This window comes from Gossypium hirsutum, chromosome D09 (genome assembly GCF_007990345.1).
Source record: "Gossypium hirsutum isolate 1008001.06 chromosome D09, Gossypium_hirsutum_v2.1, whole genome shotgun sequence".
Lineage (NCBI taxonomy): Eukaryota > Viridiplantae > Streptophyta > Magnoliopsida > Malvales > Malvaceae > Gossypium > Gossypium hirsutum.
The window spans coordinates 24,054,947-24,067,321 of NC_053445.1; the positions used below are offsets into that span (position 1 = coordinate 24,054,947).

A 12,375-nucleotide genomic window follows, 5' to 3' on the forward strand; every position below is an offset into this window, starting at 1 on the left:
AAGTTTAATTTCCGAGCTTTGGGGAAAAAAGTGTAACTATGTAAAAGTTTAGGGGCAAAATTGTAATTTTGCCAAAGTTAGAGTCGAGGGCTGTTTTGGTAAATGTGAGTATTAAATAAACTAAATTTTTTGTTATAGATCAAGAAGAACGGCATCTAAGGTTAGACAAAGGAAAGAATAAGGTTGAAGACTAAGTAGGTGGATTTGGCTATATTTTGTACCGAGGTAAGTTTACGGTAAATAAATGCAATATTTCAGTAATTATTATTAATGCTATTATTTTCCAGCAATTATATATTTATTTCATGAATTTATTTAATGTTTACTCAAGTATGATACGATAGAGAATTAGTATTAAAAAGTCCCGTTGAAACTTTTGGAATGTATCGGATACAAATGTCATGACATTTGGGTAAAGAGATCCCATGTAAGACCATGTCTGGGACATGGCATTGGCATCATTGAGATTATGAGAGGTCCCATGTAAGACCATGTCTGGGACATGGAATTGGCACCGAGATGATAGGTCCCCCGTAAGACCATGTCTAGGACATGGCGTGGGCACCGATATGAGAACTCCCATGTAAGACCATATCTGGGATATGGCATTGGCAGTACAAGAAACATCCCATGTAAGGCTATGTCTAGGACATAGCTTTGGCATGTTATTATCAGAAAAGAGACCCAAGTATCCTTATTATTCCAATGTGGCTCAACGGGCTAGTAAACAAATTATGTTCCAAGAAAGTTCAGGTAAAAGCATAAAAAGCAAATTCAGGTGAGTTATAAGATTTAATAATATATTATGTTATCAATTGAGAACCAACATTTCAGCGAGAGAAGAGTAAGTTATAATCATGAGTTATCTAAGTAAACAAGCAAGAGAACGAGTAAGAGATTAAGTAAAGAGGAAATTAGGGATCATGTTACTTGAGTATAATATTTGTGTTAAGTGTTGTTATTTATTTACTTGTAAACTTACTAAGCTTTATGCTTACTTCTTTTATTTTTCTTTCTTTTATAGTATTGCAAAGCTACTTCAGGGATCTTAAAGACGTTGGAGAGTGTCCACACTATCAACCACAACAACTCGGTATTTTTTGATGATCAATGTTGAACTATGACATCTATAGGGACTTAGTCATTTTGAATGTATGACCTTATGATAATGCTAAAGGATGATGTGTAAATATGTGATAATTTTTAGCTATTAAAATGGCTAAGTAAGAATATGTTTGGTATTATGAATGCCTAGGTGGTAGTTTATACCTAGAAATTGCGAAAAAGTAAAAATTTGCAATGAAACAGATTTTAGACAGCAGCGGTGATGTGATTTTGAAAAATCACCAAGGATAGTATAAAATGAATTAGAGGGTGAATGATATATAGAATTAAATATTATTGAGTCTATTTTCATAGAAAAATAACGGTGTAGAAAAAGAAATTTTATATTCTGAGATATCTGGATTTTAGTTAGATATGGTCAGAACTATTTTTAGAGTCCCCTGTTCTGACTTTATAAAATCATTAAAAAAAATTTTAAAAAAATTTATGAGTTTTAATTTATATGTATAGGTCCCTTAATGAGTCTATTTTCTGTATAAAGAAGTGAGAACACCATATTAAAATCATAAAATGAGAAAATTGAATATTAGTGATGAGAGGTCAGGATAGTCAAAGTGTGAAATAGGGAAGATTTTAACTAATAAACTGTACTAATTTGATGAACCAAAAATTCTTAAAAATTTATGGTAAGAAGATATATGAGTCTAGTCTTAAGGAAAATTTACGGATCTAAATTTGAGTTCCTTAGCTCGATTTATAATTAATTTAGTAACTACTACGCGATTGGACTGCTTTGTTGTAAATAGTGAAATTAATTTTAAAAGTAAATTTTTATGCCTCAAACTAGTAACTTAAGTCAAGTAACGTCTCGTGCTCGACTCTGGTAATAGTCTCGGGTAAGGGGTGTTACATAAGTGGCCAATGAAGTGCTAAAGGAAGTGGCCACTTTCATTATGCACATTAATAGGGAGCATAGCTTGCCTTATTTGGAGTAGGAAATCTTTTCAACCAAATCAGTTAGGAAAAGAATTAAATGATTATGTGGACTTGTGTTGGATCATATTTGAATATCCATCTTGTAGAGCAAGAAATCTTTGAAGATTGGATTAGACCGAATCGAGAAATTGAATCCTGTGAAATATGGATATTGAATCAAGTCTGATTAGAAAACTTATCTTGAAGATCTTTCATTATTCTAAACTTTCTTAGGTTATTTTTAAATCCTTTTTATAAGGTTAATTAATTTTAATTAAAGTATAAAAGACAACTTAATGTTGTCATTTTATTTCTTCTTCTGCTTTACTGAATGTTCACCAAAGAAAAACCTAAAGAAAGCCATTTTAAATTTCAAACATTTGACCCTTCAAATTGGTAAATTTTCAAGTTATTTTATTGTAATTTTTATGTTTTTGAGGTCGTGGGAGCTTGATTTAGCTAGCCCAAGTACCAATTTGTAAAATTTTTAAAAAATTTTAAAGTTGCAATTAATAATTTCTTGAAGAAATTGGTATTAAAGTGATAGATTTTAATCTTCGATGTGAAAAAGGATTAGATTGTAAAGTTTAATTGTTAGTTTTGTACAAAAGGAATAAAGTGATTAAATTATGAAATTGATGTGAAATTTTTGTAATAATAGATAGTAGAGGGTCTAAAAAGGATGTGTAACTCCCTCAACCCGACTCGATTTACTGGGTCCGGATCTCATGTGTTACTAAACAATACAAAATATTTAACGGAAATAGATTACATTTTCTTATTTAACTTAAAACTTGTTATTAGAATTTCCAAAAGAAAAACTTAACATTTGGCAAGTTAAAGTAGAACATATGATAAATAAATCATTACAGAAAACTTGATATAAATCTTTACAAGTTAGAAACTATTTCAAGACAGACTCAAAGGCGTATTCAAGACTACGCCACTTATCCAGTGTATGCATAACAACCCACTCCGCCACAAACTTGGCGTACTCTTGGCGTTGTCCCTCCAGGCGAAGTTCCCTTTCCAAATTCCTAAAAGGAAAAAAGTAATTAGTGAGCTCAATAACCATGCCTTGATGGTGGCTTTGCAATCCTGTTGAAGTTGCTATGAGTGAACTACTACTATATGTCATTTCCTTCAGTTGATACCATACAGTCTTATCACTTCATTATACGCAAGTTATCATATCTTTATCATACTTAGTCTTCCATATCACTGACGAATCCTTCCAATCAATTCATGAATCTCTTATCCCATTCTATCTAACAAAACATACCTTTAGAAACTACTTCCAACACTCATCACCTTAACCCATGCTCTTATTTCAAGTAACTACTCATTGACATTATCTTGGATGGATACATATATATATGGAAAATACTTACGCAGAGTTTCATCCCATTGGTTCACACTCAGACATACCTAGATTCACCTGATTCAGTTCTCTACACATATCCCTATTGATAATATATAGTGTATAACACCCAGATGAGCTTCATATCATGCTATAACCGAATCTCATAATTCACAATAGCATTGACTCAGATTCAAAATAATTTTATAAGAAGACATGATACCCATTACTTTTCATACTTACATATCATCATAACAGATACCCTTCTTGACATACAGATACACGTCTCTTTTCCATGGAAACCTCTTAAGACTTTATTCAACTACTATTCCAGAGCATATCAATACCTTATCTTGATTATACTCATATCTTACTATAGAGATAGTCATTTAGATATGAGTAGGAACTATCAAGAAACTGTCATGAATAACAGATACCCTTCTTGACATATAGTTTTATACCAGATATTCCTGACAGTTCACACCGCATACACGTAGTAGAAAACAACAAACAGGGAATCAGATAGAACATACCACTAAGGTGATCCATTCAGAATTTGCCAGAAAGGCATCCATTTCAGAGTTCGCCACAAAGGCTATTCTTTTCAGAGTTCGTCACAACGACTATTCTTTTCATAGTTTACAACAAAGGCTATTATTTATAATCATGTTTATGATATGAATTTGCCTAAACTCACATTCTTCATGCCTAATTCATTGTGAGGCCTTTTGATGTGAGCCAAGTCAACTTTAGCTGCATGCACAAGCTCATCGACGTTGATCTAGGCTTCAAAGTGTTGAATCCTTCTAGGGCTGAGTGGGAGGAACTCCAAAAGAAGTGGAAGGAGTCTAACAACCTCTTCTCCCACCAGAACCCGAGCCAACTACTTTTTCCCCTATAAAATAAGTCAATGACAAGGGGAAGAAATATGTAGAAGAGACTATTGGTCCGCCAGCTGAGGACAATGCTTGATTGTTCTTGCACTTGTACTTGTCTCCCCATTAATGAAATTTTCTACAATTATTCCTTGTTTTTTATTTTATTTTTGTTGTACTTACATTTCATCTTGTTATTTCCCAATACATTTACAACCAACTAAAAATGATCCATCAACCTGCATTTATTCTCGTAACACTTATTAACTTTATAATAGCTTAAAGGACTAAGCCAAATCTAATGTATCATGCCTATAGGGGTTATTCCTTAACTTCTTATGTCTAGCGGATCAACTAAATTGAAGCCCTGAGACCACTAAATTGTAACACCCTTTACCCAACTCGATTATCGGCAATGTAACTTGGTTTAGTAACAACCTTAATAACACCAAGATTTAATCAATTTTTACCACATAACTATACTTTGATAACTTATATTAACATGAGGATTCAAAACAAGACTACAAATAATTTTTTTCAAGTTCTAAGATTTTTACTATCACACCACATATTTTAGTTGTTTTAATTTGTTAGTTTTGTCACAAGGAATAAAATGGCCTAGTGATTAAGTGAGTGAATTCTTTCTAAAAGATCCCCTGTTCAAGCCCCCACACTCTCACTTTTTATTTAATTTTTTTAAAAAATTCAAGTGGGTCAAACCCCCTTTTTCTATCCCTTTAATTGCCAAATAGGGAAGATATATGTCCCTTTTGGCTTGGTCAACATGCCTTTTTCTTTACCTTTTTCACTCATTTATTCCCTCCATGATCCGTCTTTCACTCCACTTATCCACAAACTTATATTTCCCCTTCGAATACCTTGGCTGACCATGCACCTAGGAGATTCTTCTATTTTTTTATTTTTTTCTCATTTTTGCTCTTCTCCTCTACCTTTAGTTGCTCCTCCTCCTTGCTTTCCCTTTTCTCTTATTTTCTTTTTGTTTTCACCACCTAAAGCACCTTTTCTTTGCATTTCTCCTCCACTCCATCACCCCTAAAAGCCATCGAACCACCACCTCACCATTGTCGCCGTCGACCACCACCAAAATTCTCTATTCTTCTTCTTTTCTCCTCCTCGATTCGTAACTGATTCTTTTAAACACTAAATTCTGATATTTTGTTCATAAAAAAGATTATTTCACATCATAATTCTAATTTTTTTGTTTTATACTTTGTTTTTTTTTCTAGTTGCAAATCCCCCTCCCTAATCGAATCTTCGTAGAAAGTTGTTGAGCCCTAGTCTTTCGATATTACTGATACTCCAAAATCTCAGATTCGTAGCCCACTTTTGGAAAGTGTAATTGGAAAATCGATTTCGACTCAAGATTTGATTTATTCCTTTATGATTTGGAAACGGAGTTGTTGCTATCGAATTTGCGAAATCAGGTGTGGGGATTTTCCTTGATAAAAATATATGATATTATTTTTAATCAAGATAAAAATGTATATATGTGAAAGTATTAAATAATTGTTTAATAAAATATTTGAAAAGTTAAAAAGGGCGAATACGCTAAGTATTCATATGGGTTGATAAAATCCAAAAAAAAAGGAGTATTCCAAGTAAATAATTCTAAAACTTAAGATCTGTGATGTTTTGTATGTGCTTATGTGATATTTCTATTAAAAATGTGATAATGCATGTTTTCCTAATGTTCATGATATGTGATATATGGTGATATTGAATATACATGTATTATAAACATGACACTAAGTTATTAATATTTTGATTCGCATGTTAAGCATGACATTGTGTTAAATCGTATTAAGATCTTATTCGCATGCTGCCTATTGAAAATTGTGTTCTGTAAGCCAAATCACATTCATGCAGTTGGGATAATATTGTACAGAGGAAGATTCTAGCAGTTTAATAATCTACATATTTATAGTGGTTTGAACACAAAATTTTGTATTTTGTAGTATATTTGCATTATTGGGCGCCTTGACCACAATGCTCTGTTCTAGCAGGTTGAATACGATATTTGGTGGCTTGTCTAAATTATTGGTGTGTTATTGGATGGGCAAGTTCTGGGAAACTCATTATGGTGTGTAGCAAAGATGGGTAGGAAACATTTTTTGAAAAATTTGCACTATTTCTAAAAAAGTGTTGCATTGACATCATCATTATGCATACTAATAAATGTGATTTAATGGTTCTATATGTATATATATTTTTTATTAGGTTAATGATGTTCTGTATTAAGTTATGTTATTATATATGTCACCCACACTTGGCTTCAAAAGCTCACCCCTTTAAGTTTTTGACTTTTCAGATAATATTCGAGGTTAGGACATGGGCTTAGCTTATGGAGGTGCACTCGAATATTTTCAAATAAACAATTATATTTTCATAATTGGTATTTTGGGATTTGTTTTTATTTCTTTGGATTGTGGCTTGAGACTTTTCTTTTGAATTTGGTTTTTGGATGACACTGCATATTTAGAATTTTTTTAAAAAGAAACTATCATCTAAGATGAATTTATGAAATCGGTAGTAAAAACTGGATTTTTCATAATAATATCAAACTCAACTCAATGTTCATATTTTCAAATTCAATACTTCATTTTCAAAACCCAACACTACCTACTGATTAAACTGAGATTTTACGAGATACGTTAAAACCACGTTTTCAAAACAACGAGTGAGATTTAGCTATGTATTTTTCCATTGTGAAAATTTCTTGAAATATGATGTTTTTTGTAAACATCAATACTTGAGTTTTTCTAAAGGTAAATGGTTTCAACAAATTCTTTTAAAAGAAATCTATAGACAATACTTGGCTTTCCTAAAGCAAATCAAAATGACGTTTTAAAATGATGACGATTGTTAAGAGAAAATAGCTAAATTATTTTCTTTGCCATCAACATGGCCAATGTGATCTTCAAGATTCGGCCATAACGTTTAGGTTGGGTTTAAAGGGTTACATTTACATTCGGTTCTCCTTATTGAACATGAAAAATTAATTACAATGACATAAAACTAAGATTTCCTTGTGAAAAAACTTAATTAATTCTCCGAGGCATAGCCTCTAGGATGTCCTTTTATATACATGATATAATTTCAATGCCTATCGAGTGAATTTGGTGATGTCTGGCTTGGTCCCTTCCCATAACGACCCTGACAATCTTTGATCCTACATACAAGGCATAACAAACATAAGTTCAGTTGAACTTAGTGAGATTCTGTGCAGTAATAATTATATAAGATTCTAGATTTCAGGGAAATAAGAATAAAAGAACAAAATCTAAACTCCCTGAGTATCTAAAGGATTCCATTATTTCACTAGCTTAACAGATGTATTGTTTTCTCTAAGCTAACCGTTGGCAAACGTATGCCCTGATTTACTCATAAGTGTGTGTTTCCAAATAATATTTCTTCTGGGACTTGACCTTATCCAGCTTCATCTCAAGCTTCCATTTTACCTTTCCTAATTGACTCCTTAAAGATAAACATATACACGAATATGCATATTGTTTACTACTACTAGCGGACTTGCAATTGACTTCGCCACAACAATGGATCCTTACCCTGATCCATTCATTCCACACTAGCTCAACATATGTTTACCATAGTGCCCCAGTGATAATCTTCTTTTGACCTAGCCTTTGCATAGTCCTTAAGGAATAGCCAATCTAGCATCCTTATTTCTAGTCTTGAATATTATATTTGACTGATTTTATAACGACCTGAAAGTTAGTGATAAAAGTGTGAATTGTTATTAAATTATAAGGTAAAGCATAGCTAAGGGACTTAAAAAGAAATTGCACCCATGTTCTTATTACAGTTGATAGTCATAAGACAACTATTAGTATATATATAGGTTATAAAGGTTATAAATAATAATATATGTTATAAAACCATAATATAATAAAATATAATAAAACTAAAAAAGGGCAAAAAAAAAACAAAACATATTTCTCATTCATTTCCCAAAATTTCAAAACATAAAAGAGGGGAGAAGGATGAATGGCAACAGTTTTAATATTTCAAGCCTCAAGTTGATTAGTTCAATTTACTCATTTTTTGTAATCTTTTTGTTTTCGAAATCCCGTACCTCGAGCTAGCTAAATCATGTTGTATTTTTCATTATTTTTAAAATCTGAGGATGATACTTTAGTAGAATAGTTAAAGTTTTAGGGACCAATTTGATAGATTTTTAGTTAGAAGTGAAAAATGACTAAATTGTAAAGTCAATGGTTGATTTTACACAATAGGGACCAAATTGCAAAAATTTTCAAATTTTAGGGTAGAAATGAGAAATAAGGAGTTAAATTTGGCTTAGAGTGAACTTGGTATGAAAATTTGAGGTTAGACGTGAAAGTTATGTTAGTCCCAATTTTAATGACTAAATTAAATAAAATGCAAAAGTTAATTTAATTAGAAATTACATGTGAAATTTTTTGTGCATTGATGAAATGTGTTTTTTGTTTTAATCCATAGCTAACGTCAACCCGGATTCTTCGAAAAAGAAAGGAAAAGACAAAATCGTCGACGAATAGCTCAGAGTTTACAGTTTGTGTTTCTATAATCCGAATTACACGTAAATTGTTTCATTTGAATTGTATTTGTATGGTAAGAATATAAGGTCAGCCTATTTTGGAAATTGAGATGTGTTTGAATTGGTAAAAATGATTGGTGTTATTAAGGATTAATTTGAGAATATGTGAAAGATGTGCGTATCCATGAAAATGTGGAATTGGATGTATAATTAAATGTTTTATATTATTCTATGATTGCATAAATGAGTTAATGATGTAATTGATGTGAATTGGTACATGTATTGAGAATTAAATAAGTAATGGTAACCTTATTAATTGTTCATGCAGAGTCGAAAATAGTTGGCATACCATAAGATAAGAAAAGTTCAAGGATTTCTTCGACTAAGAGTCTATGAGGCACTGGGTGCCAATTTGTTTCAATTTAACTGAAGAGACACTAGGAGTCATTCTATTTGATAGCGCTGGGTGCAACAATTTGCTTCAAATTTATCCGATGAGGAACTAGGTGTCAAACTAATGTGTTGGTTGGAACTATAACAACCTGATTTTCAGTGGTGACGGAACACTGGTTTTAGGACCACAAATTTCCTTTGTGTCAACTCGTAAATATTGTTTTTAAAATATTTATAGAGTCATTATAGTCGTATTAAAATTTGGTTTAGAAATATTAACGTTTGGATAGTTAATTAAACGGAAAAAAAAACTAAATTGAAAAAGGTGCAAAATTTAGTCAATCTTGAATTCCATATATTTAATAGTTTATCTATGAAATAAAAAGGGGTTTAATGAGTAATTAATCCATTAGAACATTTATGGACAATAATAGGTCTTTAAATGGTTATTTTATAAAGATATATTTAAGGATAAACGTGTAAATTAATAATTAAATTAAAGTTTAATAAAACCAAACTAAAATTCATCATCATCTTTTCATGTTTAACGAAAACAAAAGAAAATTTTTCCATTTTTGAAGCTTCACCTCCGGCTAACTCAAAGGCTTTCCATGTAAGTCGATTTTAATTCGGTTTCTTGTAATTTTTATATTTTTTAGATCGTTGCAACTAGGTCCAGCTTGCCCGTACCTTTGTTTTTGATTCTGTTAAAATTTTTTGAAGTTTCCATGGTTGAATATTGGATTTTTTTTATGAATAACATGTATTTGGAGCTTTGATTATGTTATATGATGAATTTGTAAAGTGATTTTTATTAGATTTTGATTTTAGGATTAAATTGTGAAAATGTCAAAATTTTAGGGCTTAATAGTAAATTAATATTTATTGCGGACTTTTTAAGGGCCTAGTATATTTGGTTATAATATTGACTTGAGAAAAATGGTTAATTTGATGAATTTCGGGTTAAGGGATTAAATTGCAAAAATTATAAAATTTTAGGGTAATTGTATAATTTTAAAAAATAAAAGGGTATTAATTGTAAAATGAATTGGAATGTGAAATGTAAGCCGATAAGAGAGTAATTTTACATTTTAGATTAAGATCCCGTAGATACTCGTGGAAAAGGAAAAATAGCGAAATAGTCCCTAAACTTCGACAATTAATACAATTCAATCTAGGTAAGTTCGTACAATTCAAATTGAACATTTATATAAATTGGAGATTGGTATTACATGATATAATATATAAGTTTCATTGCGAGAAATGAATAATTATCTAAGTGGATATGGTATTGGAGGGAGATATATGTATATTACCCAAGTAAACTGAGGTTTAGCATTTGTTGTGAACTCTCGCGTTATACTTTCTGTTCAGCGTGATTTGGGTGGATCATGCATCAGAGTGTGAATTCCTTGTCGATTTGATGTTGTTACCCTTTTGGGAATTTGACGTTATTCTGGGGATGGATTGGCTATCGTTGCATGATGTTGTAGTAAACTGTAGATAGAAACAGATTGATTTGAAATGTTAGGCAGGAGAGATGATTTCAATTGAGTCTGAGAGTCTGAAAGATGTTGTTAGAATTATTTAAGCCTTTTTTGCTAAAAGATTGTTACAAAAAGGTAGCGAAGCATTTCTAGCGTATATTCTTGATACCAGAGATTCAAAATCGAAGTTAGATCAGTTACTAGTTGTTAGTGAGTTCACTAATGTATTTCCTAAAGAGTTGTCGGGTTTACCTCCTGATCATGAAGTTGAGTTTGTGATTGATTTGGTTCTTGGAACTGCACCGATAACAATATCATCGTACTGCATGGCACCAGCTGAATTAAAAGAATTGAAAGCATAGTTGCAAGAGTTATTAGACCGAGGGTTTAGTTGACCGAGCATGTCTCCCTGGTGTGCACCTGTGTTGTTTGTGAAAAAGAAAGATGGCTCTTTAAGATTGTGTATAGATTACAGACAGCTGAAAAAAGTCACAATAAAAAATAAGTATCCTTTTCCACATATCGACAATTTGTTTGATCAATTAAAAGGTGCCACAATGTTCTCGAAGATAGATCTCAGATTCGAGTATTATTAATTGAAGGTTAAAGACTATAATGTGTCAAAGACTGCTTTCAGAACTCGTTACGGTTATTTTGAGTTTCTGGTAATGTCATTTGGTTTGACTAATGCCCTTGCTACTTTTCTAGATTTAATGAATTGGGTTTTTCAACCTCATTTAGATAGATTTGCTGTTGTGTTTATTGATGATATATTGATCTGTTCTAAGACAGAATCTGAGTATGCTCACCAACTGAGAACCGTACTACAGATTTTGAGAGAAAAATAGTTGTACAAAAAATTTAGTAAATGTGAATTTTGACTTTGAGAGGTTGGATTTTTGGGTCACATAGTATCAGCTAACGGAATCTGAGTTGATCCAACTAAAATTTCTCTTGTAATGAATTGGAAGACTCCGAAGAATGTTTTAGAAGTGCGAAGTTTTTTGGGTTTAATAGGTTACTATCTACGTTTTTGTTAAAAACTTTTTGATTATTACTTCGCCAATAACCTAATTATCACAGAAAAATGTTGAGTTTGTTTGGTCCAATAAGTTCCAACAGAGTTTTGATCAGCTGAAGAACATGTTGACGGAAGCTCCAGTGTTGACTTAGCCTAAATCTTGAGTAGCATATGTTGTTTATAGTGATGCATCTCTCAACAGTTTTGGTTGTGTGCTTATACAGGTAGGGAAAGTAATAGCTTATGATTCTCAATAGTTAAAGTCGCATGAAAAGAATTATCCTACTTATGATCTCGAGTTGGCCGCGATTATATTCGCTTTGAAGATTTGGAGACATGATTTATACGACGAGAAATGTCACGTGTTTACGCATCACAAAAGTTTAAAGTATTTGATGACTCAGAAATAACTGAATTTAAGATAGAGACGGTGGTTAGAGCTACTAAAAGATTACGATCTGGTTATTGATTATTATCCAGGAAATGTCAATGTAGTTATGGATGCACTATGTCGAAAGTCGTCATTGTTTGCACTTCGAGCGTTGAGAATTAAACCTGTATTTCTACAACGAATTCGGGAGTTGAAAAATGAAGATTCTAGGTTGATGATGAAACGACAATTGGTTCAGGATAGTTTGAGTACA

The 12,375-nt window shown here is 31.8% G+C and overlaps 1 long non-coding RNA gene across 1 annotated transcript; it reads left to right on the forward strand.

The window, feature by feature from the left end:
* The first annotated feature begins 5,162 nt into the window (after window positions 1–5,162).
* Window positions 5,163–7,568, forward strand: LOC121221147 (uncharacterized). The gene is made up of 3 exons (XR_005918576.1): window positions 5,163–5,720; window positions 6,300–6,393; window positions 6,605–7,568. It is a non-coding gene; the product is annotated as an uncharacterized lncRNA (long non-coding RNA).
* The last annotated feature ends 4,807 nt before the right edge of the window (window positions 7,569–12,375 follow it).